The sequence below is a fragment of the Tympanuchus pallidicinctus genome, unplaced genomic scaffold, assembly GCF_026119805.1.
Source record: "Tympanuchus pallidicinctus isolate F22 unplaced genomic scaffold, pur_lepc_1.0 scaffold22, whole genome shotgun sequence".
Classification (NCBI taxonomy): domain Eukaryota; kingdom Metazoa; phylum Chordata; class Aves; order Galliformes; family Phasianidae; genus Tympanuchus; species Tympanuchus pallidicinctus.
This window is the reverse complement of record NW_026294739.1, coordinates 13,953,863-13,981,640: the sequence shown is the minus strand read 5'-3', so window position 1 is coordinate 13,981,640 and position 27,778 is coordinate 13,953,863.

The window sequence follows — 27,778 nt, the reverse complement described above, 5'->3', positions numbered from 1 at the left end:
GATGTGGCACTGGGGGATGTGGGTCAGTGGTACGGTGGGGGTGGGCTGGCAGTTGGACTTGGTGATTTCAGTGGTCTTTTCCAACCTTAATGATTCTGTGATTCTAAGACACAGATGCTCTGTTTTCCAACTGTTGTGCATTGATAATTTGTTGCTCCCAGCCATACGCCTCCTTGTAGATCTCTTCTCTGGAGGAGGTTCTCTTGTCTCCCTGTCATTGTTTCATAGACACACGCTTAGCGATTTCCCAATGGTGGTATGTGGCAACAATGAATCCCCAGTGCACTGAAATGCACATGAAATTGTATTAGTCACACATAATTAGGCAACGCACAGTCACCACGCAATCAGGGAAAGCCTGGATGCAGATTATTGAGGCGCAAGTGTTTTGATGAACCATATTAACACCCCAAAATGCTAATTTATGAAAAAAAGAAGCTTTTTCCCTGAAAGGGGTTGTACTGGGCAAATTTTTTCAACTTGAATTGTATTTTAAAGGTTGGAAATTGCCCTTTTGTCATTTCCAAAATGAAAAATTCATTTCATTCAAAATGACTTCTGATTTCACAATTTAAGCTAATGAGATATTTTTTTTTTTACATGGCTGAATACAAAACACTTCAAAGTTATCAAAAAGAAGCAGTGCTGATTGCCCCCATTGAGCTTTTTTTCCCCACTTTATTTGTAAAAATGCTTATCGTCACCTACATTTGCATTTAAGAAAAAAAGTGGAAACACTGAAAACATTTGCAAGACAGAGTAATCAGAAGTTGCTCAGCCTTAATGGCAATTTCACCACCTCCTTGTTACATGATTGTGATGCGCTGTCTTGTCTTCTTGGCATCTTCCAAGGAACTATTTCTTTCCTTGTAAGAGGTACCTGGCTATGCACATATTTACAAGCTGAAAATCCACACCAGGTGTCTCAAAGCATGTGCTAGACTGTGCAGCTGTGCTGAGATGCATGGGGCTCAAATGGTATCGACCCAGTGAGAGAAGACTTTTGTGTGCTGTGCAGCCTCCAAGGGAGTTTTCCAGAGTTGACTGGAGGTTATAATCAGCCATTATAATTCCTTTATAATAAGCAGAGACAAGTTTAGTAGCTCAGGAGGAATGTCTGCAAACATCACAGGTACTGGCAGTCTAGACGCTCCCTGAGAAAGGGGAGCTCACCTACAGGGTCTAGGGGTCAGCACCCCAAGAATTCCCCTGTGGTGCCTCACTGGCTTCCGTCAAGCCCTCTCTTTAGAATAAATAGTGCCAATGTGCACTCAGACAACTGGTTGTCATGCTGACCTGTACCAGCTCCACAAGCCCTTGCACCGGCCCTGGCACCAGTGTCCGTTGCCCTTCAGTTTGTATTATGGCAGCTCTGCAGGAAAGAAATTTGTTTGTCTATGTATTACAGCATCTCACATAGTAAAGGTTCTGGCCCGAGAGTGGCATCCTCAGATCTAAATATCAAGACACGTGGCTGTCACAGTCTTAAGGGTTTTGCAGATGTGGTGTATTGGAAGTGCTGCTGGGTAAGCTTTAACAGCACTACGTTTGTGCTCTCAGCTACCATGGGATGAGGGATTGCTGGGGCACCTGACCTCCATACATGCTCCACAAATGGTAACTTGCTTTGGGAACAAGCGCCAAGGATTCCAGATCCCAGCCTTTGACTTTCTTAAACCATCAGATCTTCTCCTCTGTTGTACTGCACAACTCATAACCTGCCACGAGACATCGTATGATGCACACCAAGTGTCTATTCAAGAAATTCTTGCATAACACAGACCCAAACAAAACTACAGAGTATTATAAACTGAGGTAATCCCAAGTGCAGCAAAGAACTGAAAGACTGGGATCTCCTGAAGACAAGCTTTGCTTGCCCACACTTCACAGGAGGGAAGTGGCAATTAGAAAAGAGGCTGTGATGCCATAACAGCTATTGAGAATATGACAATAAACAGTTTGTTTTGAATTATCTTGCACTCAGTCTTACTTTACAGTAGGAACAACACAAATCATAAGGCAGGAAATACATAGTAAAAGCCCCTAACCACAAGCTTTTCTCAGCAAGAAAAAATAATAACAATAAAAACAACATAAAACCCAAAATTATTTCATAAATGGTCTGTTTTGAATTGCTCTCATTGCACACTGGAGAGGCAGCACTGCTCACATGTTTGGCCAACAGTGGCTCAGGCAAGAGTTGAGTTAGGTATCTGTTTCCCATTCTACATAATACACAGCTCTGTGGCTGCTTCGTTGGTGTCAAAAAGGGGTAAAATAACATGAGCTTCACTGAAATGCACCTGTCACAGCAGTGCCTTAATGCTGGATTGCCACTGTGTTTCCGGAACATAAATCTGTTGAAGATATGCAGAGTGCTCAGCTGTACAAAGTGTTCTCACTGACTATAAAAATTAACAGGAGGAGATAAATCACTGCAAAGTCACTTGCTCTTGGACTCTGACCTCCCTGGAGTCCTGTTTAGAAAGTCAAACTCAAGTGCCCTAAAGTGCAAAAGTGCACTAAAGTGCATACATATACATATATATATGTACATATGTATACATACACATATATATGCATGTGTTTATTCACATGTGCAGAAAAGGTCATGTGTGTGTGCTCATTCTGGAGAGACTCATTCTCGTAGCAGAAAGCCAGGCAGAGGACAGCACTTCACAGAATCGTGGAATGATTCAATCATTAAGGTTGGAAAAGACCTCTAACATCATGTAGCCTAACCCCAACCCATCCCCACCATGCCCACTGACCACGTCCCTCAGTGCCACATCTCCATGGTTCTTGAACACCTTCAGGGATGGTGACTCCCCCACCTCCCTGGGCAGCCTGTGCCAATACTACCTCACTATTTCCGAGAAGAAATTTTTTCCTAATATCCAACTTGAGATATATCTACCTCTAGAGATGGGGCCAGGGAGCATGGACCTCCAAATTGGATACAGCCAACGTTTACATGAAGAACATCGGAACATCTCCCCAAGACAGCCTGGCCACCTCCAACCCCAAACACCTCTGGTCCTCTGAGGCTGAAGGCAGTCATGACCTGTCCTTGGCATGGCTTTTTTTTTTTTTTTTTTTCCCAATCATGCAACTACATTTAGTGTCCTGTCCATGAATCTTGGAGTTATCTCCTGCATCCCTCCACGGCAGCCACAGAGGACCGTATTTTGATGGCATGGAGGGACAGCAGGAATTCTGGCTGGCATCAGTGTGGTCTTTCAGGGTTAAATCTGGTTCTTCAGAGGCCCCTCTGAGCCCTTGAAGTAGGTGCACTCAGGGAACCTGACTTATTTCCAGGTTTGTGAGAATCCTTGTTTGTCTTTCTTCCAGTGCTTTGCAGCACATAGCATGAGTGTTAAAGAGAAGCACAAGAATGTTTTAGGGATTTGAACTTTGCTTGAAAAGAACACCAAAAACAAAAACCAACCATACAAATGATCAGCTTGGTATTGTCTAGGCTCTGCATAGGAGCATTTCACTTCACTACAGAGCTTGTTATTATTTCAATAGGAAAATATTCCTCAAGAGTAAAGAGAAACACTATTGTGTCAATCCTATGAGCATCAAGAATTCAAGAAAATCTCTCTCTCGGTAAAGGAGAAAGGTTTGAAGTTTTCTTCTCATGCTACTTGCATCTCTTTTTGTCTTACACGTACATATACACAGAGGCTTCTGAACCTGTAGACATATCCCTAAGGAACTAACCTGCATTTCAAGCCAGAATCAGGATCACAGAATCATGAAGGTTGGAAAAGACTTCTCAGGTCACCAAATCCAGCCACCAGCCCATCCTCACCATCCCCACTGACCACATCCCACAGTGCCACATCCCCATGGCTCCTGAACACCTTCAGAGATGGTGACTCCCCCACCTTCCTGGGCCCTGGGCAGCCCATGCAAGGCATCACGACTGTTTCTGAGAAAGAATTTTTCCTAATATCCAACCTGAAATTTCTCTTTCTCCCTTTCTACCACATATTTCTGATATCTCTCCCTACAACAGGCACCAAGCACTCTCAGTTCCACCAGCCCTGCACAAGGAGATGCTGCTCCATGTCTGGATCTCCTACTCTTCTTCTATTCTGGTGTGAAGCTCCTATTCTTCTTCTATTCTGGTGTGGAATACTTTACTGAGGAAGGATTTGCATGGAGAAGGTTTACATCTCAACTTTCTTCTCTTCCTGTGAACTCTCAGTTTGCTCTAAGTATGACAAGGAAGCTCTGTAATTTGCCATATTAGGAATCAAACCAGCCTCCTGAAGAACTCGTTTCTCCATTGATCTTTTTGATTTATTCAGCTTTTATGTGACTTGGATGCTTTGTTTAGCTATATATTTATATAGCAAACATTCAGTGTTTGGATGGGTGTTAAGACTGTAAGGAACTGTTAATACTGCTAAGATTGCACAGGTCAGGATGGTTTTCTATTGCGCACCTTGTGCAGCCGCAGTCAACACAATGCACAGCCACAGTCAACACAATGCACAGCCATAGCAACAACATTCCTACAGTTTTTGAAGGCATGGTCTGTGACATTTCCTCAGACACAACAGAGCTGCTATCATCAGTTGCTCTGAGCAAAGAGTTTCCAAATTCACCTTTTCTGCAAAGTCTGGGGAGAGCAGAGGGGGTGTCGAATCCTATCACGACAGCGTTAGAAAGAGGATGAGTCAAACGTGCCGCAGGGGTGTCCATCAAAGAGCAGAGATAAAAGCATTGAATTCCAGCAGCAAGTTGTGCCTGGCAGACACGATGAAATAATGCTGCTCGGAGGGAGTGAGGGGAAGTGTCACTGCACCCTGGATGCTTGGAAGTGCTCTGTGAGCACAGAGGAGTGAAGCTGCCGCCGCGGTGCTGCAGACTTTCTGTCTGACGCTGGGTGAGTCACTGGCGTGCTGCTCACTGCAGGAGTGCCTGGCTGCTGGGGAAGTCAGGTGCTGCAGCAAATGGAAGACTTCTCTCTCGAGATGAGCAGATAATGCCTTCTGTTCCTTTATATGGCCAGGTGTTTGGAGAATAGAGTGCCTCATGCTATAGGCTGCAGCACTTGGAGGCTTCGTGTACAGGCTGCACACATACAGCCTCAAGCCCTGAGCTCTGGGTTGGTCATGCTCCCCACTGCAGACCCAAGTGTTCCCCATTGCACACCCATGTGATGTGGTACACTCAACTCCCAGCAGTGTCTGCAGGGCACATTGTATGGACAAGGCTTCACCACTAGCTCTGGAGGAAGCTGTTCCTTCGATGAAATGGACATTTTTTAAACAAGAAACAAAGTTTCCTTTCCTGTAACCCCAGACTTATGAGTCAGCATTTCACACATAAATTATTTACAGTAAAAAAAATAAGAGGAGCAGCTTTAAGTTTTTGTGCGATGGAGTGAAAGCAAAAAGGAGACATTACCTGCAGTATTCCTAACTTAAATGTTTACTTCATCTCTATTTTCTAATCTCCCAGGAGTTTTTCTTTATTTTGGAATAGCATTTTGTGTGTAGGAGCTTCAGGCCCACAAATTTATACTGTTTAGCCTCATGGTCAATGTGGGGAAATCATGTTTTACAGCCAGGGAAACTAGGGCACAGATATCTGAAATAACCTGGATGTGCCTTTAATTCCCCATCCTGACTATATCACAATCCTGCCCAAAAAGCAGCATGTGTGTACTCCTTCCTAGGAACTGCAAGAATTCATGGAAAGGTACAAATCCCATTTGTGCATTAAGCCTGAAGTCTTTCATTTATGCACTTGCTGGTGTTTAGCTCTAGACTGTAAATGAAAACTGCTTTGAGTCACCAGGAAAATCCATGCAACCCACAATCTCCAATATCTAATGGCTGCTGGTGAATACTGGCTGGAGTTGTGAAGGCTAACGTGGACTTCTTTCTGTCAGTGAATACATTCTCTCACTGCTTAATGTCTTTTCCAGCCTCCAAGGGCCATTGGGCCATCACACTGATGTTGCAAGGTGGTAACAAAAGGATGCAGGAAGTCCTTATGAGGAGGATGCTGTGATGAGGAAGTGAACGAGATGAGCTGTTAATAAAAGACACAAAGCACTGAAATCTCTCGGAATACGTGGGGAGTTTTCTGGTGAGTAATACCAACATTTTAGGAGCTGAAACATGAATCATTCCTACTCCATATTAACTGCTCTCAGCCCACTGTGAGTTACAAACCACCAAAGTCCCATGCAATCTCTCACTCAGGAATGGAGAAAATAATAATCCTCCTATAGGAAAGACAAGGTTTCAGCATCTGTCCTAAACTCCTACATTCTGAGACCTCATGGGACAAGTCTGCAGAGCTCTGCAGAGAATGAGAAACACCTGTGGGTTATTCCAACCAAAAGAGCAGAGGCACTTTCATGACCCCCTCTGCACCCAGCTGGCCTCAATGTGCATGTAAATTCACTAACAGCCAAAAGCTAAATGAGGAGTCAGGTGGCACACAGTTTTCCTTCTGCTCTTCCCCTACCTAGAAGGTGTTTGGCTGTGCTGAAGCTCTGGGACAAACTTTGTCTGTCCTGTCTTGTTCAGAGTGACATTGCTGTAAGATAAGTAAGGTGAGAAAAAGTCTTTGTTGTGATGAGTTGGCCAGTGGTTTGTGAACAGGCTGCTTTGCTGGAGGACTAAGAGTGGTATCTGTAAACACATTTCATGCAATCATTGTTATCCTTGGCAGCTGTGCTAAAAATCTGCAGCTCAAATGAGCGTCTGGTTCCTCAGTCTTTCCTGTGCTATGATCTCATGCTATAATGTGAGCAAACTTCCTATCTGTGAAGAAGGGAAGCAGAGCAGCCCCAGGGGAGCTGATGTGGGTTCTCCCTTCTTCCCATCAGATGCTACTTTTAGTCCAGAGCTGTGACTTTGACTGGGGCCTGGGTCAAGGTTAACAGAGGGCTTTCTCTTGGTGCCTGGTCAAGGTTAACAGAGGGCTTTCTCTTGGTGCGGATGCTTGATCTCCATTGCACCAGCAGTACATGCTGTGGTCTGTTTAGGGTCCTGTTGCCCAGTTTGGGCACAGTTGGGTCCTCATGGAGAATAAGGCACGGGGCAAAGGAAGTGTGTACAAACACAGGCTGCAAGAGGCTACAGATGGCTGGTGTTGGGTCGGGCCAACTGTTCTGGGAAGCTGCTTTGCCCCATGTTTCTGTCCCAAGATTTGAGACTTTAATGTGATTAGAAGCATCCTGAAGGCAGTCTGGTCTTTAAGGGAGCATGTTGTGTACTTCCGTACAGCATGGATCTTGAGGGGACACATGGCTCGTCCAACTGGGATGAGCAAATGGATGAGCTCTGTACTGCCCTGCATCCAGCACCAGTCATCTTCAGCAAGAAGAGCAGGAACTCAGATAGATACCTCTGGTATCTAAGAGCTTATTTTGATAGTGTGGCTGTGTTTGGCTGTGTGCTTGTATTTTTCCCCTTATTTTTGGAAGGTGTGGAGGATTAGTCTTAGCTTCTGCAGTTGTTGTACCGTATTTTGGTTTTGTGTTGTGAGGGACTTGACGATGCTGTCAGGAGGCGTGCTCCCTAAGTACACTTATTATTTTTCCTCATTGTACAAGCTGCACCAAATAAGCACCAGGCATTTCCAGAAATTGCTATTGATTGGGCAACTATGTTCACGAAGCTAATCAATAAGCTTAACCCCCACCATATATTTATCTGTGATACAATTGCTCTCTTTGTGTGCCTCATGTGCTTTCTAGAGCTTGTAATTTGTCCAGTGTAAATAGCTGATTTCATCCTTTTTCCTGGGGAAAAAATAGCCCTGCTATTATAAAGCTGTGCCTCTTCTGGTGAGGGAGGTGTATGTGTCTTCCTGCCTTTAGGGTGGGTAATTTCAACCTTCACAGGAAGAAGATGAAGAGATGGGAAAGAGCCTTGTTGTTTCCTGAACAGCAGAGTTACAGCAGTCTCCTGTGGATTTGTGTCCTTTGGCCTTTCCATCCTACTTCTGTTTCTGCCATAACAACCCCAACTCTTTTTCACGCTGCTCTTCCTGTGACTCTGCAACCCAGAAGATAACATAATCCTGCAGCTGGGACAGAGCTGTCAAGTGCTTGTTGGCCAGCCAGGGCAATGCACGCTGTCTGCCTAGGGGTCTATTTCCATAGTGTGTGTTGTGCCATAGTCCATGCGCCTTTCCACAGTGGAGACCTCATGTGGGACTTTGTCTCAGCTCTTCTGCGGGTTCTCTTAAAATGTGTGGGGATTTCTTGTTTACAAAACTTCCACTAGTTCTTCAAATACGAACAAATTGGGTGAGCAGCCCAAAAGTTTCAGTGTAAATTGCAAGGCTGGAGAGTAGTTGAGTGTCAGCCCAGAAGTTGTGTGGGTGCCTGAACTGATAAATATTTCGCTGGGGTCCAGATATTTGCAGTTCTGAAGAATTTGGAAAAAACTCTTCTGGCCTCAAACGATGTTTTGTTTTTTTTTTCTTTCATGCTACCCTAGCTGATCTGGCTGAAAAAGTACACACAGTTCTTCATATGGATTTCCCCACAGACTGGAAGCACCAGAATTTTGCAAGAGTTTCTGTAGTGTGGAACTATGACTACAGAGACCACGGTGATTCTTGCTCCATTACATCTAGCTGTGCCCTATATGAACTTGGATATGTGAAAGCCCCCACCTCTGTCCTCTTCCAAGTAGAAACAGACCTATGTTTGACCCTTGAAATCTAATGTTCCCACATTTCTCTGGAATTTCCCCCTCTGATTTGTAGAGTCACCATAAATTGGCCCCACTTTGGACTTCCCTCTCACAGAGAGTGGCTACTGATCAAGCAGAATGAAGTGTTGATGGTATTTTTCCAATACGTTGAGCTTTTCTTAGGAACCACTTCTCAGCATGTATTTCCAAGCAAGGCTGAGAATGTAGTGAGGAAAGTGGTGTGTAGGAATGTTAATTATTGCCCAAACAGTAATGGGGCAGTTTGTATTGTATTTCTTCAGAAATCTTGGAACCTGTTGACCTTCTTCAAACACTCCCAACGAGGAAGCAGATGCCTCAAAACCCTATTATTAAAAGCTGCTTCAAAAATCAGTGATTGGGCAATATAGTATGCCCTGTATTGTGAAGACTCTGGGAACGTTCAAAAGTTAGATACTGTTTGTCCAGCTGATTGGCTTTCCAGCTACCACGGAAATAACCTGAAACAAGCCATAAGAAATGCTGTTTAGTTGATGGTTACAGTGCGTGGAAGGAGCTGGGTGTATTGGTATGGTGGAGGGTTTTGAGAATGTCATCTGTTCTGGAAGAATGTGTAAGGGGCAGATCGTGGGGTCTGTAGGCAGAATCTCAGAGTTCTGTATGCACCAGGGTTGGTGTGCTGGAGGGGCGAAGGCGTGTAGGGTGCAAGGTCTTCAATTGTGAAAAGACGTATGGCGATGCTCGGAACAGCTTTGGTGCAGACAATAAAAAGTGTAGGATTAAATACTGGGTTTCTCTTCTAGAAGAGTGGCTGGTGCTCAGTTTCATCAGATTTTTAAATGAGTGTCTTAAGCAGAAGGTGCAGCGTAACTGACCCATGTATAATAACGCTTCTGCTTTAGTATACATGAAGGCTTACAGGCAGTAGAGCTAATCTCCTAAAATATAAACCTTTGTCTTCTGACTTACCCCAGATTCCTTTAATTCAAGGCTCTAGAAGCCATTGCAATTAGCTTCTACTCCTTCTTTTGCTCTTCTTTATGCTCAGCTAAGGGTGTGGGCAAGCAACAGCTTGGATCATTGACTCAGATGTTTAAGTGGAAAAATACTCAGCTCAAGTTTATAGCAACAAGCAGAAGCAAAGAGGGTCTTGGTAAATATCTTGATTCTTTGTATGCAGCTGGGTTCCCCTTTGTTTACTTGGCTTCTACAATTATTTTCAAGCTGCTAAGGTCATTGCTAGTTAATAGTTGGCTAGAAATCAATAGACAGAGATGGTTAAAGATAAGTTTTAATAATGAGCGCAATCAAATTCTAGCAACTTTTATCTCTCTGTTGCTGCCAGCAGTGGCTGGTTTTTGTGCAAAAACTTCATTCACTTTCCAGCTGCACAAACTCCAGGCAGAGTTTATCTCTGTAAAATAAAGAGATAGCACAGCTCACTCTGGTGTTTGGTGTTAAATGCCCTGCCAATAGAGAAGTTAATTGGTGTGCTAAATGCTTTCCATCAGTTTTGATTGGATTTACAACCAATGTTCACCATTATCCAGAGAAATCATAGCTCCAAGATATAGAATCATCCAGAGGTGGAGCACTGTCTTCTGTCAATCATCTATGCCTGGAGTCCTGTGTCCAGGTGTGGAATTCTCAGTACAGGAGAGATGTGGATCTGTTGGAATGTGCCCAGAGAAGGGCCACAAAAATGATACAAGAGATGGAACACCTCCCTGTGAGGACAGGCTGAGAGAGCTGGGGTTGTGCAGCCTGGAGAGAAGGGTGGAGACCTGAGAGCGGCCTTTCAGTACCTAAAGGAAGTCTGTAGGAAAGAAGGGGAAAGACTTTTCAGCAGGATCTGCTGTGACAGGGTAAGGAAAAATGGTTTCAAACAAAAGGCGAGGAGATTTGAATTGGATAATAAGAAAAAGGTTTTTCATCACAAGGGTAATGAGACACTGGCACAGGTTACCTAGAGAGGTGGTGGTTGCCATGTTCCTGAAAACACCCAAGGTCAGGCTGGATGGGGCTCTGAGTACCTGATGGAGCTTTGGGTGTCTGTTCATTGCAGGAAGTTGGACCAGATGGCCTCAAGGATCCCTTCTAACTCAAGTGGTTCTATCATCCCTGAATAGATGGAGCATCTTGAAGTCTCAGTGAGTGTTTCTTGTAAGGTCAGTTGTCAAATAGCTGCAGCACCTCCAGTGCTGAAGTTGGATTTTTAAGAGCTAAGTTTTGTCTTGGGAGAACGTGGCTCTAGGATTTATACTTTTAATTCTGGATTTGCTTGTTTCAAAGTGTGCAGAGCACTGCAGTCTAATTGTTATCCCTCATCACATGGAAAAGTGGATCTCTTGCAAATACATCTGATGTTGAGTGATCATTGAGCAGATGTGCTCAAAGTGTGCTGGAGACAGTGGCTGCTGCTGGGCTTTGGATCAGATGTTGCATGATGCTGCTTGCGCTGGAGGTTCCGTGGCTGCCTGTGGTTTGCCAGATGATCCCGTGCCTGGCACCAGGTTCTCTTCCTGTGGGTTTTGCAGAATGCTATTGGGCTGTGATGCAATGACATGCTATCCTGCTGCAGCAGATTCACCCGTATAAGCGTTGCTGCTACTTGTGTCCTCAAGCAAGTGAAACTCTTACTCCCCACCTGAAGCCCTGCCAGATGTTTTCATGAATGTGATGGGCCATGGTGATGGCCTGGGCTTGGAGTGCATGCCAGTAATTTGAGGGGCTGTCTTTCAGTTTCCTGTTCTGTCCCAGACTTTGTCTTCTGCCTCAGGCAAGTTACATCAATGTTGTGACTCAGTTCCCCAGCAGTACAATGAAAATAGCAACACTGCCCAAACTTGTGGGATTTTTGTGGTGATAAACACCTCTCAGGCTGCAAGGTGCTGTGATCTGATGATCAGAACAACCGCTTCAGCACCTATGGTATAAAAAGTGGCTTGGTGCTGTGGGAAACATTTTGTCTTGAGAAGTTTCAGGCATGTAAAACATGCATCGAGGTAAGGGAAGATACTAAACAAGCAGCTAATGGTTGGGACTGACGACTTCCTGGGGAAATGTCAAAACTCAATTTGCTAAACTGATAGGTCTCTTGAGAACTTGCACCAGAACCACCAGGTGCTTGAGGCTGCCCTGGTGTAAAAGCTCTATCCAGGATATGAAACAGAGGAGGGGATTTCAGTCTGAAAAGTTGCTTAGTGCAATTAACCAGACAAAGCTTCCTGCTTGGGGATAACCAAAAGTCTGCAAGTGTTTGCAACTTCTGCAGGGCACAATGACCCCTAAATCAAATGTGTGTGGGTTACTAGGAACTCAAGTAATTAGTGCTGGCTGCAGTGCCTTTTTAAAGCTTGTACTCTCTTTACTGGGTACAAATCTCTGGAGGCGTTCCCCTTCTTACTATCTCAATCTCTCAACCTTGCCCATGAGAGTTGATAATGCTGAGGAAACGTGGTGACTCCTTGGCCAATGGTGCTGCAGTTAATCTGCTATGGTTGGTTTGGCTGGTTTATTGTAAACCAGTAATGGGCACTGGCTTAATTAGGATTGCTGACTGGATATCATGTTGAAGATGGCATGTTCTGAATGATGCAACTGTAAGCTTATGAGTTCTGAGATAGAAATGACACTAGAAAACTTGGTAGAGCTTTGGGTTTTGTTAAAGAACATCTAGATAAAACACAGGGCCAACTTGCTCTGAGACATAAATGAAAGCTGTTCATGTGTAGGGTATTACAGGTGTATGTAAACACAATATGTGTCTTCCAAATCAATGGTGGAAGATGAGATACTTTCTTTTGTTACTAGCATACTGTAATATGATGTCTCACTGGATTCAAGATGGTGATTTTTTTATGGGTAACCTGGGATGAAGCTTCTCAGCAGTGATGTTATCTAGCACATCAGCTCATCTCCCTGGCTAGCAATGATCTGCCTGTTGGTTCTTCATTTTTTTTCAATGAATTCCAATCTACTTGAGGTAAATTGTCTGCATTAATGCTCTTGATGATATATTAAAGCAAACACCTTGCCTGAGTTCAATCAGTCCCACTCCTCTTTCAATTTTGGTCATAGAGCAGTGAAATGAAGGTAATACAACTGAGAATTCATTCTTATCCTAAGTGGGCAAATCTCAGAACATCTCTCAATCAACTTGTTAAATATAATTGAATTCCTCCTGACCTATCTTCTGGGTTTAGAAGGTGTTTGTTTGTCTGTGGGGATCAGCAGGTGGGAGCATGGTTTTCTGGAACCTGTAATAAGTCTGTAAACCTGTGTGCTCTGCTCCCCGCATTGGTGCTGTGTGAATGACGAGTGCTGCACCTGGCATGGAGCCACACCTGAAACCCAAACCTTTGCTGGGCTGATAAGCTAAACCATGTAATGAGAAAGGAACAGTCTGCCTTGCTTTTTAACACCCAAGGGCATGCACAATGTCAGCTTGTCCAAAGTCAGAAAGGATTTGTTTAAAAGTGGAGGGAAAAAATTAACATCAAGCAAACAGAGTGAGTTGGATGTTTAGGGGTAAGGACTTAAAATCTAATAAGCATGAGGCTTTCATTGCTTTCACATAAGGCCAAGGTCACAAATGACCTGAAGTCATGGTTGCACTATTTGCTTTGCTTGAAGAACTGGTTAGAATTTGTGAGTGAGTTGTACATTTGCCTGAAAAATCTGTTTCCATAGGACCCAACTTATTTGTTACTTGATGTCAAGTATGGTTTGGGGTTTTGGTCAAAGGAAGAACAGGAATGTTGGCACCAAACACTTTCCAAAAGCTGACAGATGTCTTTTTTTTTTCTCTTAGAAATGTTTTCTTTGTGTAGAGCTCTTGTCTGAAAGTGTGGAAAATGCAGACAGCAATGTTAAATCACTCCAACCCCAAAACGCTGCTTGTTAAAAGAAAGGCTTTGGACAGATCATGAAGGAGTTTTCCCAGTTCATTTTGATTTGTTTGTTTTCTTTCCCAACTTGAATCAGAATATCAAAGAGTTCGCAAAAAAGATTCTGGGCTCCTTACTTTGGGTGCAGCACAGGCAAGCAGCAAAAACAACCTTCCCTTACCTGACAAATGCCTCAGCAGGATTTGACAGGATGCAACAAGTGGACAAAATGCAGGTGGGAGTGTTAGGAGGAAAATGAGGAGGAAGTTGTACCTTGCCATAGGCCAACCATGTGCCAGACGGGTGTGAGGTATAGACTTGTGGCATAGAGAATTTTGAGGAGCTATGTGAAAGATGCTTCTCTGCCTGTTGACGTAAATTTTGAAGCCAACATGGTAAAAATCTGTTTCTGGCATTAATAACTGGTAATTTCATCAACGAAACCTGAATGTGGATGGCGTCATGGGAGTTTTTCTTCACTGAGTCCTGTAAGTCAGCCTCAAAGGTTGTTTATGCTGTTTGGGCCCAATGCCCATGTGAAAGCTGGCTGTGGGGGTCGGGGGCCCTCTCTCCTGGGCAGTCAACCTAAAAGCTTTTTGTCCTCAGAAAATGTCAGGTAACAGATCGAAGATGTTCAAAAACGCCGATTGCTCGTGGTTCCCTGCTGTCTGCAATCAGAGATGTGGGTGCTCAGGCCATGACTTGAATAAACATCAGAATAAGATTCCTGGTAGCAGCCAAATGTTTAAGCACTTCACAACCCAGTGTCTGTCAGACACTCAGTTCTCATTGATCCTTCAGTGAAGTGCTGAACTTGAGACACAGATCTGAAGTTCTGCTTGGTCTCTTCAACTCTCAGAGAAGCTCCAGGAAGCTAAATGCAAACTCTTGACTTGATTCAGCTCCATTTGAGATCTTTGGAAATCTGCCTGCATGAAGCCAAAGAAGAGAACAAGAAGTTAAAGGGTACTGGGCTGGTGTAGCTTATGGTCACTTGCTCAGTTAGCTAGTGAGACCTTCAAAGCCCACTCTACCTCAGCAATAGGTCTATCCTTTCTTAGTATTTGGAGCACTGTAACACCCAGTATTCACACTGCTATCTGCCATTTGAAAGTGGTTCAGATTTTTGAGAGCAAACTGCATCACAAAATGCTTCTATGAGCAACTGGAGATTAAGTAACGGCTCAGCATTTTGTTCATGGTTACCAACAGCTGTTTGATTGCCATCATGTAAAGCAGTGGTAAACCAGTTGATTCACAGTTGTACCCTCAAAGCTGGGAATTCCTTGGTGTCATAGAGGTCTTGGGCCCTCTTGGTGTTACTTCTAAGCAGAGGAGAGGAATTGCTACTAAAGCTAATGTTATTTGCTAAGCTTATTGTCCTGGGCTGCTAACTGGGTGAGAGCTTCTTGCCCTCAGTTTCTGAAACTGCTTGCCAGGAGGAACACTGAATGCAAAACGTCCTGCCTAACGTTGGGGTTGACAGATTTTGTGGAATTTATCATAATGATCAGTGAAGTTCTGCAATAGGAAGAAATTAAATACAGTGATCTTTCAAGTTGTGATTTTCCTATGACACTAGCTCTTGTTTTAAAGCAACCTGGTCTGAAACTTCATCTCCTTGGTGCCGTCTTTAGTCTATTCCCATCTCTAACCAAGCTATTAACTTGCAGAATCAGTTATTAAAGGCACCTGTGACCCTCTACAAAACTCTAGAGCCAGCTGACTTCCTACTTCTCCTTTCTGATCTGATTTGAGGTCAAGATCTGAATATTCTTTAGCATTCCAGTCCAATTAAAAATTCAATCTGTGTTTAAAATTTGTTTGGGGGTCTTGAATCCCCTGGCAGTAGATTCCTCCACTCCTTGCCGAGTATTAGGGCAAAATGTGTTCAGTGTTATTAAATGACTTGCCAAATGAGCCCAGTGTCTTAGTGGGCTGGTGCAAAGCTTGCTGTACCCAAGGGAGCATGGTGGGACACCCAGCACTGGCTGCCAGGTCAGGAGTGGAATTGGTGCTATCAGAGTGATATTCTCCAGGATGCCTGGGGACAGAGGAAATTAAAAGTCACTAATACTTGCTGCCTTGAGCCAAGGCTCAATTGCAGAAGCACCTGCAGGGTTGGCCTGCGTACCTACTGCTTGTTGTTGTTGGTTGACTACTCGGTGTGCTTTTTTTTGGCATAAGGCTACTGTTCTGCATGGCCAAAACAGTCAGGATGAGGCTGAATAGGATTTTGTTGATGTGCAAAAGGACTTGGGCAGCTGGAAGCGGAGGGGAAGAGGAAAGGCTGCTTGTTTCCCACCACCCTCTATACTAGAGGTCTCCTTCTGCTGAGCCTACAAAAATAGATGTGGGTGACAGCATTTGCAGCATGACAGGGGGGAACAAAAGGTGAGTGAAGGCTGTTCCAAATTTTTCATTAGAGCTTTGTCTGAGGAAAAATCTAGGTTTCAACTGGTCAAAATTCTTCTTTGCTGGGAAAATTATCTGCTACTAAGTCTCCACTTCTTTTATTTTAGTTGAAAGCTTAAAAAACTAATTGAAATAGTTTTAAATCAAATGAAGTGTTTGTTTGTTCGTTTGTTTGTTTTTGCAGTTTTTAGATAAATGGAAAGAGTTCTTCTTAAAGCCATTAGAGATGATGTTAGCTATCAAGGTGAGCTGCAGAGTTGAAAAAAATTCTTCAGTTTGACTCAAAATAAAACCTTCAGATTATTCTGAACTGCTGGTGAACCGAAAAATCAGCCATTTGCACTAATGATAAGTAACTGGCAGGTGGTTTTGCCTGTCAAAGTCTGTGTCTTGTGGAGTGAGCGCATCGTTGTCTGCTGACACAATTTACTGAGCTGGTTTTTAAAAGAAAAAAGTAATTAAATGCAGCTCTTCTCTGGCAATAAGACCCACTAACAGGTGCAAGGGATGTTTCTCCTGTCTGTACTGTTGGGATGAGGGATACCCACCCCATTCTTTGTTCTCAAACTTCTATGGCCTAATAAACATCCCAGTGTTTCCTCTGGGTGCTGACATGCAGAGGCTGTCATGGCAATGAGTGCTGCTTATCTGGATGGTGGTGGCATCTGCAGGAAGCCACCCACGCCAAGGCAGGACACTGTGCCAGCGGGCAGGAGGGAGATATTGCTGCAGATCTTGTGCTGGGGTGCCTGCAAGGAGGGTAAACAGCAACAAGGTGCAGAGGGGAGAGGGGAGAGGGGGTGGCATAGGGATGCACTGACCTGCAGCAGCCCAGAGTGGATGGCCAGGAAAGAACAGGACATTTGTAATAACTGTAACTTGACAGCACCTCTACCCAGGAGACCAGTGGCTCGCTGAGTGTTGTCTGAGCTGGAAGGAAGTTCTGCTGGGAAACACGGACTGGGTTTCATCTGGGGTGCACCTGGTGGTTGTGGTAAAGGCAGAAATCTGGTACTAAACTGAATCAGAGTTTAGTGCTGGGAGGAGGGAGCAGCAAGCATTACTCCAGTAGATGAATTGGCTAATGCACAACTACGTTCTGTGTCCTGATGTGCCTCTATTCACCCTTGAAGGAAAAAACCCAAACCTTTCTGCTCCTGTTTTTCAGTCTATCAGGTGAGGTCAGAGCAGAGACAATCCTTGTGGCTGTAGAGGGGAAGACAGGGCTGTGCTGGAGCAAATGCTTGATTCCTTTGCTCAAAAGCTGTATAACATGTTAATCTTCCTTTTTTTTTTTTTTTTTTTTTTTTTTTTTCTTCTTCATTGAAAAAGTCCAGGCAACAACTGTCATGATGTCTGTTTCCCCAGACCAGTTAGATGCAAAACTACCATGCAAACAACACAGCCATTAGATGGCTTCTTTCCCTGCATGCCCTCCGGGTGCCCCAATGCTTTTTCACCAGGAAAGTGACATGAAGGCTGCAGTTCTGCTGCTTTCTGCCATTCCTGTGTGATGGGTGAGGAGCTGCATGGTCTGTTGCAGGCTTGTAGCATCCGTTCAGCGTCCAATCTCTTTAAATAATAAGTGCTGCCCTGGAGGATGGATAATGGGATGTAATTCAGCACTACCGGGCAGAAGATAAGGCAGAATTACCAGATCTTTTTCAGTTCTTGTAATCTATGCTCTATGTCTCTAGAAAGAGAATGAGTGGATGTGTAAGTCAAACTGACTGGGGTGATGGATCTCCCCATAAACCTCACTGGAAATGGAAGAAACTGCTTACCCAGCCCCAGCAATGGGTTAATCATTAGCACAGGGAGGAAGAGATTCTCCAATGGACAAAAAAAAAAAACTCTTTCTTTCATTTTTAGCTTTCCTTTATGGAAGTTGCAGGACTTTGTTTACACTGAACAATGCAAAGCCAAAGCAAGATCAACATGTCCTTGATTTTTGTTTTGCATGTAAAGTACTGCATATTTACCCTTGCCACCTAATTTGTGAGTTTGCCAGGAATCAAAACATCCATTTAAACTAGCCAGGAAGACGGCAAAATATGAGTAAAGCTGGATGATTGTCTAAGGCCCAGCTATGACGTACTGAGGGTGGCTTTGTGTAGTTTGATGAATTATAAAAATGCAGCTAGACAGAACAAATCAAAGCCTTTTCTGTTCTAGAGCTTGACTGTGGATAGAAATCAAACTGGAACATTACAATAAAAACATAAAATCGGGATGAGACTGGGGAGCCAGGGTTGGTTGCTTCGGTGCCCTTTGACTCAGGCTCATGAATGAGTCTCAGCCTTCTTCAAGTACCTTTGGCCTCTTCCCTGTGGAAGAAAGGTGCTGTAAGATGCTCCTGGGTTGGCTGGATGTGTGTGGTAGGGAGCCAGAGACTGAGTACAGCTCCCATGGGGTGCTCTAGTTTTTGTCTGTAAAAGGGAAGGAGTCAAAGCTTAGCAATAAAATATCCTACAGGGAAGAGGAAAATCTTGCTCAAACTCCTGCATCTTCAGAACTCCTCTTGAGGTAAACATTCAGCTCTACCACCAGTAACAGCTCAAACACCAGCTGGGCTCTGGGAAGTCACCAGGCAAAGCCCCTCCAAAGGTGGAGCTGGTGGCTGTATGAGCTTAGTGAGCTGGGAAGAAGTGACGATAAATTCCTGTTCTTCAACGCTTGTGCATGCTGAAATCTTTTGCAGGATGAAAGAAAGAGACTGAGCGGTCAGAATAGAGCGGCAGTGAAGCACAAGCTGCTGCGTGTGGATTGCAGGATATTTCTTTTGGGTGCAGTTGGCTTGATCTGCCCCAGGCTGTCTCCTGTGGTGTAGCACAGCTATATGTAAAAGATGAGCGGTTCTTGCTTACAGCTGTGCTTTACATTTGGTTGCTTTCCCACTAGAAATTATTTAGTAACTGAGGGCTTTTAGTTAAATTAATGTTCTAATAACAAATGTTGCAAGTTGTTGTTGTTGTTGTTGCAACTTCGTGTTAATGATGTAGGAGGAACTCCAGTTTTCTCTCAGTTAATACACCTTACTTGTCCTCAAAGCATTTACGTCCAAGAAACAAGCAATCTCATCATGGTTATGTCATAGTTGTATCCCACTGGTTTCACCAGTTATCAGATGGTGCAGTTATTGGTGTGTCACAGAGTCAAACTGGGAAGAACTTGAGCTGTCCCTGGCAAGTGATGTGAGTGTTGGCTGTGTCTCATGGCCACGTGGTGCCTCAGTTTCCCAGTTCCTGGAATTCTGCTTTCCTTTAGTCTTCTAAACTCCTTGGAAGCTGGGCAGTGGTCCCTATGATTTAATAAACAATGGAAATATATGCAAAGGAGGTAAAAAGAATTTTAAGATGTCTTATGTTTTTACCTTCCTACCCACTTCTGCAATCTGTCTTTTTAAGAAGGGAAATGTTTCTACAGGGAAGGTTGCAGAGTGAGAAAACCTATTTTACTCAACATCAGGAAATCCAACCTGGCAGGAGAGAGAATAATTGTATTGCTTTATACTTGATGCACAATGAAAGTTAGAGTTTAGCTGGAAATACTGTCTTACATTGCTGTTCATCCTTGCTCTGGTTCTAGGGAAAAAAAAATCACACATGGCAGCAACTGAGAGCTGAGCAAAAGAAAAGCTTTAACGTAGGAAATTGGTAATGTTTGGCCCTAGTAATACTGAAATGCCCATGGCTGAGAAATCACTCAATTATATGTGTGAAGGGGACTTCATATAATGGAAGCATTTGGAGCTTTATGGGCGGCATAAAAGGAGTGAATCAGGTTTTTATATCCCTGTGTTCGTTTGTAGAAGAAGCAGGAGGTCATTTCCCACCCTTTTGTGCATGTTTGGACTGTGTAGGGGAAATGTAAATGAACGTCTGCTTGATGATTTGGCATGGCACCTGGGAGGATGGGCTGGGCCTGTTCCAGAGACACCCCCACTGTGTCATGTCCCCTCTTATATAGGTGATTTCATGTGCTCAGGACTGGGCAATGTCACAACAGAAGTCATACTCTAAAAATAAAAACCTTAGCTCCTTTAATAATGAACATTCCAAGCCAAGTGCAGCTTTTCTTCCTTGGCAGTTGCTGGAACGAGTGAAGTAAGCTGACCTCCCAGCCCATACAGTTCTTGCTGCTGCTTCTGGGAGACCTGTCGGCTCCCTGCCCCTGCAGCCAGGTGAATGCATGCGAATCTCTCTCAAGTATTTCTTCCCTGGTGCTCACAGTGACCAAGAGAAACTACATAGATAAGACAGCAACATCTTTCAGGCAAAGTGTTTGTATTCTATTTCAAATTATCTCAAATTAGCATGGTGGATTTTTTTTTTTCCTGAGGCTGACAGTGCCATGTTTTTGACCTTGACTCGTGGAATCACTAAGGCTGGAGAAGTCCTCTAAGACATCTAGTCCAACTGCAGCCCATCACTGTGCCTGCTAACCCATGTCTTTTCCTCTTGTGCAATCTGTCTTTTCCTCTTGACATGACAGCACCTGGGCAGCCTCTATCCTCCTTCCAACTGCTCAGGAGAAGAAATAAAATGCTTCCCTTCTCCTGGTACAGGTAGTCCTTTTCTTCTACTTGGAGGAGATTAAAGCACTAGTCCAATGCTCTTCTTGTGTTTCTAATTCAGAAATATCTATTTTATTTTTGTATTAAAATGTGAGACTGTCACAACTATCTTAATTCTTTTTTCTCGCTGTAAAGCTTGACATCTGGGCCTGTAACAGCTCATCAGTGGATTTGTGAGATGAAGCAAATGACATTTCTATATAGAGCACTGGCTGCTGTAGAAATCAGATGGTGAAATGGGGCTGTAAAGAATTTGGTATTGAGTGATGATCTTCATCCAGAGATCTCAGAGTGCAGCAATCCCTGTTTTGCTGACGTAGGGGATGGGTGGCTTACTCCAGCCTGGTCAGCAAAACTGGCTTCCTAGCAAAGAGTTCATCTCTGGAGACCTGTACCTAGAGCATCAGCACTCTGCTGTGTGTGTGGCATCTCTGTGCTTTACAGAGCTCTGTTTTACCAATGCCTGGATCCCAATGTGAACAGAAGTGCATTTGCTGTAACCTGTTGTAGTCAGGCCAATTCTGCCTGTGGTGATGTGTTTAAGCCTTGTGTAAGGGCTCTTAATGTGCTTTAGAGAAGGCTGGTCACTTATACCAGCTGAAAACCTTGCCCTGCACTCTATCCAGTGCGTTTAATAGCAAAGGCATTTAGATACAGCTGCACCATCTCAAGCCACATCTGATCAAATTTCTCAAGTCAGCAGCAAGAACTTGCTGATTCCTAGAAACTCCATGAGCTGAAGGAAGTTGAGAGTGGTGGCTGTATGTCATTGCTCGTCTCTGGGCTGCAGCCTCTGCAGGACACAAGGCCCCAAGCACAAGGAAAGTCCCATCTATTTGTGGCTCGCAGGAGCTCTGCGGAGTCTGTGCATTCTGGTGCCTTACAATGCCTCATCACTGCTCCAAGAACTAGGGAGATAAGGGAATAAGAGAATGCCAGAAATTGCTTTATCAATTGGCATCTCTCCATTGGGTTTTCATTAAATTGGCAGAGAGGGACTGGTGGGCTGCATCTCTGCTTTGTATAGAGATTGATCTATATACATCCAGAATCGAGCCAACCCATTACCTTTTGTCTCTGTTGTATGGTTGTACCAAATGGAAAGTGTTAGTCACTTCTGGGAATCATATTTTACAACTAAAATCACATCTTGTTTCTCTTTCTCCAAGATTTTGTCCATCTGTTGCCTTTCTCAAAAGCAAACAATTAATATAGTGCTTTGCTAGAGCCTTCTGTGCAAGGCTTTTAAAGTGCTGTGCAGATACCCCTGATTTGATCTGCCAAGACAGAGCCCTTAAGAGATATTAAGTTCCTTACTTCCCCCGGGGCAGATGCCAGAGAGTGTGCATTGGACCAACCTGCAATGGGGCCCTGACTTTAGAAGGAGAAACTGAGCAAGTATTCCTGAGTTATCTCAGGATTTGCCTATTTCTGTTTCTTGGTTTCCTTGTAAAACATGAGCATTTCTGTTCTGCTCTGCCTTGCCCACCTGTGAGCAGGCATACCTGTGGAAAGGGCTACAGGGGAACAGTCTCCCCAGCAAGGACTTCCCAAAAACTCACTGCCTGAAACAACACAGCTCGGGACTGCCAGCTGGGATAGCAGCCCAGCCATAATGCTCTTAGTCACTTTTCCTTTCTTCCTTTTGTTTGTGGAGGAGACAAAAGGGTAAATTGGGTAAAATGTCCCAAATGGAAAGCCTTTGTTGTCAGGGGAGAGGCGAAGGCATTCAAGAAAGGAAGTAACCCAACGTATCCAGTGCTGAAATGCGTTTGAGAGCAACAGTTTCTTCTTGTGTCTCTGCTGTCGAACTTGTGGTAAATAGTTTCAAATCCCTTATTAAGGAGGCAGCCAACTGAAAGTTCTCCTGATCAGTGAAAAATGCTCTCCCTTCTCCCTGCTTTAAAACAAAGCTCACGATGGTTTCCAAAATATACTCTGCAACCCGTGTTGGCTTCTGAACCATTTGTCCTAAGCACAGAATCATAAATTTGAACTGACCATGATGACCACAGTTCAGCAATGCCAGCCAGTCCCTGGGTTCCTCTTTATGCCGTGCTGTTATAGAATCACTAAGGTGGGAAAGACAGCTAAGATCATTCAGTCCAACCATCAGCCCATCGCCATCATGCCCACTGAGCCGTGTCACTCAGTGTGATATCCTCCCTTTCTTTTTGAACGCCTCCAGGGACGGTGACTCCACCACTCCCTGGGCAGCCTGTACTGATGTCTGACTGCTCTTTTGGAGGAGTTGTGCCTAATATCCAACCTGAACCTCCCCTGGCCCAACGTGTGGCTATTCCTTCTTGTCCCATCACTGTTACCTGGGAGCAGGGGCTGACTCCCACCTTGCTGCAACCTCCTCTCAGGGAATTGCAAAGCCATAAATTGTCCTCTTGTTCACACTGCTCTGTTCTGCCACGACGTTCTGGGAGCTACTGAGCCTTTTGGTAGGCAGAGACCCGTGGTTAGAAGATGGCTGTGCTACTGGGCACTGAGTGACATGGCCACAGAGGAACAGGCGGGGAGCACGGTACAGCCTGTACTGGGCAAATCAGATTGGGTATTTGTGTGCAATTTCTGGTCAGGACTTGGCCCGACCTCCGTTATACCCATGAGATCACCTCCAGTAAGTACCAGCAGCCTCCTCCCCTATGCCTTAATGTATTTTTAATACTGTGTAACCGCCAGAAAATAACATTGTTTCTGGAAGCTTTCACTGCAACAATTACTTATACATTTATCCCATTGTCTGTGATTTTAGTTACACCGAGTCCAGCACCTGCAGAAAGAAAAAGGAGGTTAGGAATGTATAGCCACAGGAGTTCTAAAATAACATTGGGAGGCATTGTTATCTGGCCTGGTTGAGTACAAAGTCTGATACAATCTATGTAAGAGAACAGGTAGCACCTGGGTTGGGATTTTGAACTATGCCAGCTTAATTACGAGGTAGTCAATTAAAAAATTATTAACTATACCAACTTCTATGTAACCTGAGTTCCAACTCTGTACTTCCTGTTTACCAAACATCACACCCTGACACAGCACGGGGATTTAGAAGCATTTGAATTCCATGTTCTCCTTCAGATTTAAGGTCTTGTAGTTAGCTTTGCTAATTCACAGATTAGCTGCTGGCTTAGGACATCATGTTGCTCATCTTGCATCAAAACTGGGTAGGATTTATGAGGTTGTATTACGGTATAAAGCGTTTCAAGTAGTAAATATAGATTGGCGAGAGCAGCAGAAGTGAAATGAATAGCAAGGACTGTGCCATAAATATAACGAATCATACAGCTATTGCCTCTACTTCAGTGGACCATTTGACGATAATGCTTAATGCTCTTGATCAGATGATCTCAGACCATTCTGTTAGGCATTCTTGTTCACATTATACTGGTTGTGAAAATGAGTGTCTGGGAGATTTAGTGAACATCTGAGATTTGAACACACCACTGCGTGTGACTGGAATACAAACCCAATTTCTCTGTAATATCCAGTGTGATGTTCTACTCATCCTCGTGTATGTGTCTGAGTGTGACTGCATACCTTTAAGCACACCCTCAAAACAGCTCAGAAGCAGACTGGGCACCTCAACTACTGCCAGAATGGCCTAGTCATATGGCATGTGAAAGGAATAAGGGAAAGGGGTCCCTAAAGGGATGCTTTTTTTTGTGAAGAGAATGGTCTAATAGTTCCATTTGTTGATTTTAAATTTTTTTTTAAGTATTATTATTATTTTTTTTTTAGTTCAAACCTCATGAAGTTCGTATTCTGATCTTATCTTTTCTGTTGGTACAAGAGACAGCAGTGTGATACAACAGTGGGACCATGACCTGGCATCCGTTTATGCCTTTCTTTCTTTGGTCTTTGTCCCTTCTTTCTGGGAAAGGATCACTTCCTATCTCCACACAACCACTTGTAACTGGTACAGCAGTAATAGATGTTGTCAGGACAACAAAAAAAGTCCATGCACTGGGCCTTGAAATAGTTGGCAAGAATAGCTTGATAGTCTGATTCAGTGACGGCAGCACCCCACCCTCCTTCTGTAAATGCTTCGTATCTCCTGCTGCCTGTCACAGCTGAAATACAGACATAGACTTTCTCTGAAGGATCTAAATGTTCTAGCTGCTATTTGGTGAGGGGAATATTTCTCTGATTAATTATTAAGTGGAGCTCTGGCTGGAGGAAGGGGCTGCAGGGATGTCAAAGTGAAGCGGGGAGAATGTTATAACCTTTCTGAAGCTCCTGCAGTTTGGAGAAGGTTTGCTACGTGGGTTGTGGCCAGTTCTTGTTCTACTGCACATTGTCATGGCTGGCCAGCAGAGAATGGCCTTACGGGGCCTCTGCCAATTTCCATAGCTTGCAGGACCATCCTTTTACTCCTTGGCAACAGAAATATGCTGCAAGGAAACTGCTGCCTACCACTCATGATTTCATCCTGAGCTAAGATGGGAATCCTGGCTGTGCATCTGTAGGCTGCAGGTGGGCATATTTGAAAGAGCAACCACGGACAGGAACAATCATTCAGGAGTACTGTGGCTCTTTCCAGGGGCTGAGGTAGAAAAGATTAATTGTGCTTTTTCTGGTCATGTTACTGAGCAGACCCTGCACTAATGAATCAGTATAGTTGGTACCATGAGAAATATTTACTACTGAAGCTCATGTGCAGAAGGATCTTGCCTTCTTTCTAGAGCTCTTCTTTCTACATAGCTTAATTACCCTCACACACACACACACGAAAAAAAATTAGGGGAAAATGTGAGATAAGTTAACTTCATTAGTAACAATGTGTCTTCTGAAATTGAAGCTGAGAACGCTCCCCAGATCACCACAGTGCTCACCTGATTGCTAGAGATCCTGCTGTAGCCCAGGCATTAAAGCCAAAGCTACAAGTAGGCATGGATTTAACCTCTTGGCTGTCTAATATTGAGTGAGGCTTCTTCTGCCCCATAAAAACCACAATCTGTGGGTATCCTGAATCTTTGCCTCCGATAACTTGTGCTTTAGCACCTACAAATGCAGTGTTCTGATGTTCTTCTCATGTGTTACAGCACGAGAGATTTCATGCTATCACAGCACCAAGCTCAGCAAACAAATGTCTTAGCTGAGGAACAAGGAAAGCAGAACTGACCTCCAGAAGAGACCTTTCCCCAAGGTCCTCCCCAGTTTGTTTTCCTGCTTCCATTGCCAAGTTGTGCTTTGCAAGTGCTCTGCCACCCTCCCATGTGGGTGCCGCACCTCCTCAATGCTGTGGCCAGCTGCATCACAGCTGAAGCACAGAGACCAGGGGCCACCACTGTTTTATGGAAGAGCATGGGTCAAAAAGACAGCTCTAATCCTAGATTTCCTAGGGTGCTTGTAAATGCAAGCCCACATCCATTTCTGTTCCTCTTTTCCTTCATTTTTCCTGGAAAGTGGAACCTGGACCCCAGCGCTTTGTTCACAGGCACTGTCTGCCCTGTGTAGGGGGATTACTTGAAACGTGTTTCTGGGCATTAGAGAAGCCCTGTCACCAAAGTGAATTCATTCAGCTCCTTCTCATCCTTAGCCAGTTGTCTGCAGATAGGTTAATAGTCAGAGTCTTGGGTGGCAGGACGCTCGACCATGGCACTGAAAGGTGGTTCTACATCCTATCTCTGGCTGTGCCATAGATTTTGGGGATCAGCCTGTTGCTTTTCTGTTCCCTGGTTCCTGCAACCTGTGCAACATGGTCAGTGACAGCTTCTGCTCTCAGCAGCACCAGCAAGGCATACTTTGTTGGAGTTTGGGGGGTGGAAATTGGTTTGGGATGGGAAAATGTCCAAGCTGTCAATTAAGCTCTAAGCAGGATGTGCTTAGGTGTTTAAATATTGATGCAAGCATAGAAGAAATAGTCACCTTCTTCCGGAACAGGTGAGGGATTTACAACATAAAACATCCCAGAGCTCATTGCCAACATTTCTTAGGTCACACCTTTTCCTCCATGATGCAGGCATATAGAGTCAATTAAATGGCTTAGGCAGGAGGAGGCTTGAAAGATCATCTGGTTTCAACCCCCCTACATGGTAGCTGTTAAACCCAGGCTCCATAGAGCTTCTTGCTCACCCGGCTTGAGGGCTTTCCCAAGCTATGGTGCAGCACTGCAGCTGCTGCACGACACCTGCACAGACAGGGCTCACCAATGGCTCAGCTTCGCTTTCCTGATGCCATTTTTTCTAATTACAGACCTGTGGCTATCAGCCAATCAGCTCCAATTCTGAGGCTCGTTACTGGACTTCAGATGTCATGCTGAATTTTTCCTAACTGTCCATAATAACTGTAATAGCTTGACTTCCACCATGAGACAATTAACCTTCTTAAAGTTAAGTGCCTCAGGCTGTGCCTCAGAAAGATTCCCTCTACAAAACAGACAATTACCTTTACTTAATAACCTTTCGCTTTTTAATCCGATATTAGCACCAAAGTAAATGTAAAGGGCAGTGCTCTATGTCCTTTCTTAAGTACTTTAAATGCCTGTCCATGAGGGCTAATGAGCTCCCATTTTGCTTAATCTAGATTTGTTGTGGATCTAGCAATACTAGACAGCATCTTCCTTTAAAGAAAAAAAAATAAGTTCAGACTATACGACTATAACGCAGTTTTAATTTGAATTGATGCTGTATGTGGCAGGAAAAAGAGAATTTGTGATACAGGAAGACCAATAGTGATGTGCAACCTGAAAAACAAGGCAAAGCAGTTTCAGCATTGTAGTGACTCTGGACTGGGGTTGGTGTCATTGTTTGTAAAACAGGAATTTGGTGTTGGCACTTCTGGGTTGGTGCCAGCTCTCGTAGAATTCTTCAGGTTGGAAGGACTGCTAAGACCAAGTCCAACCATCAGTCCATCAAGTCCTGCTAATTTCCATGTGGATGCGGTATGGGGAGATGATGCTGAGTGATTGTACAGCTGTCTGTCCATCCAGTGTGTGTATGGTCTGTCAGTCTCAACCAGCAGTGAGTGCCGACCCCCTCCAGCAATGGCTGCAGCAGAAGCACAACTGCTTTGTGGATGTAATCTCTTCACGGGTTACTGCTTGTGATAATTAATATGTACAACATTAGCAACTGTTGAGACATGAAATGCTCACAGGGAAGGAATTATTGCTCTGCTGACCCTGTGTTTTCTGCTTTCAGTGAGAGTTCTCTAATAATATTGAATTCAACCTTTGGTAAGGCCACACACATTTCTGAGCTAAATGCAAA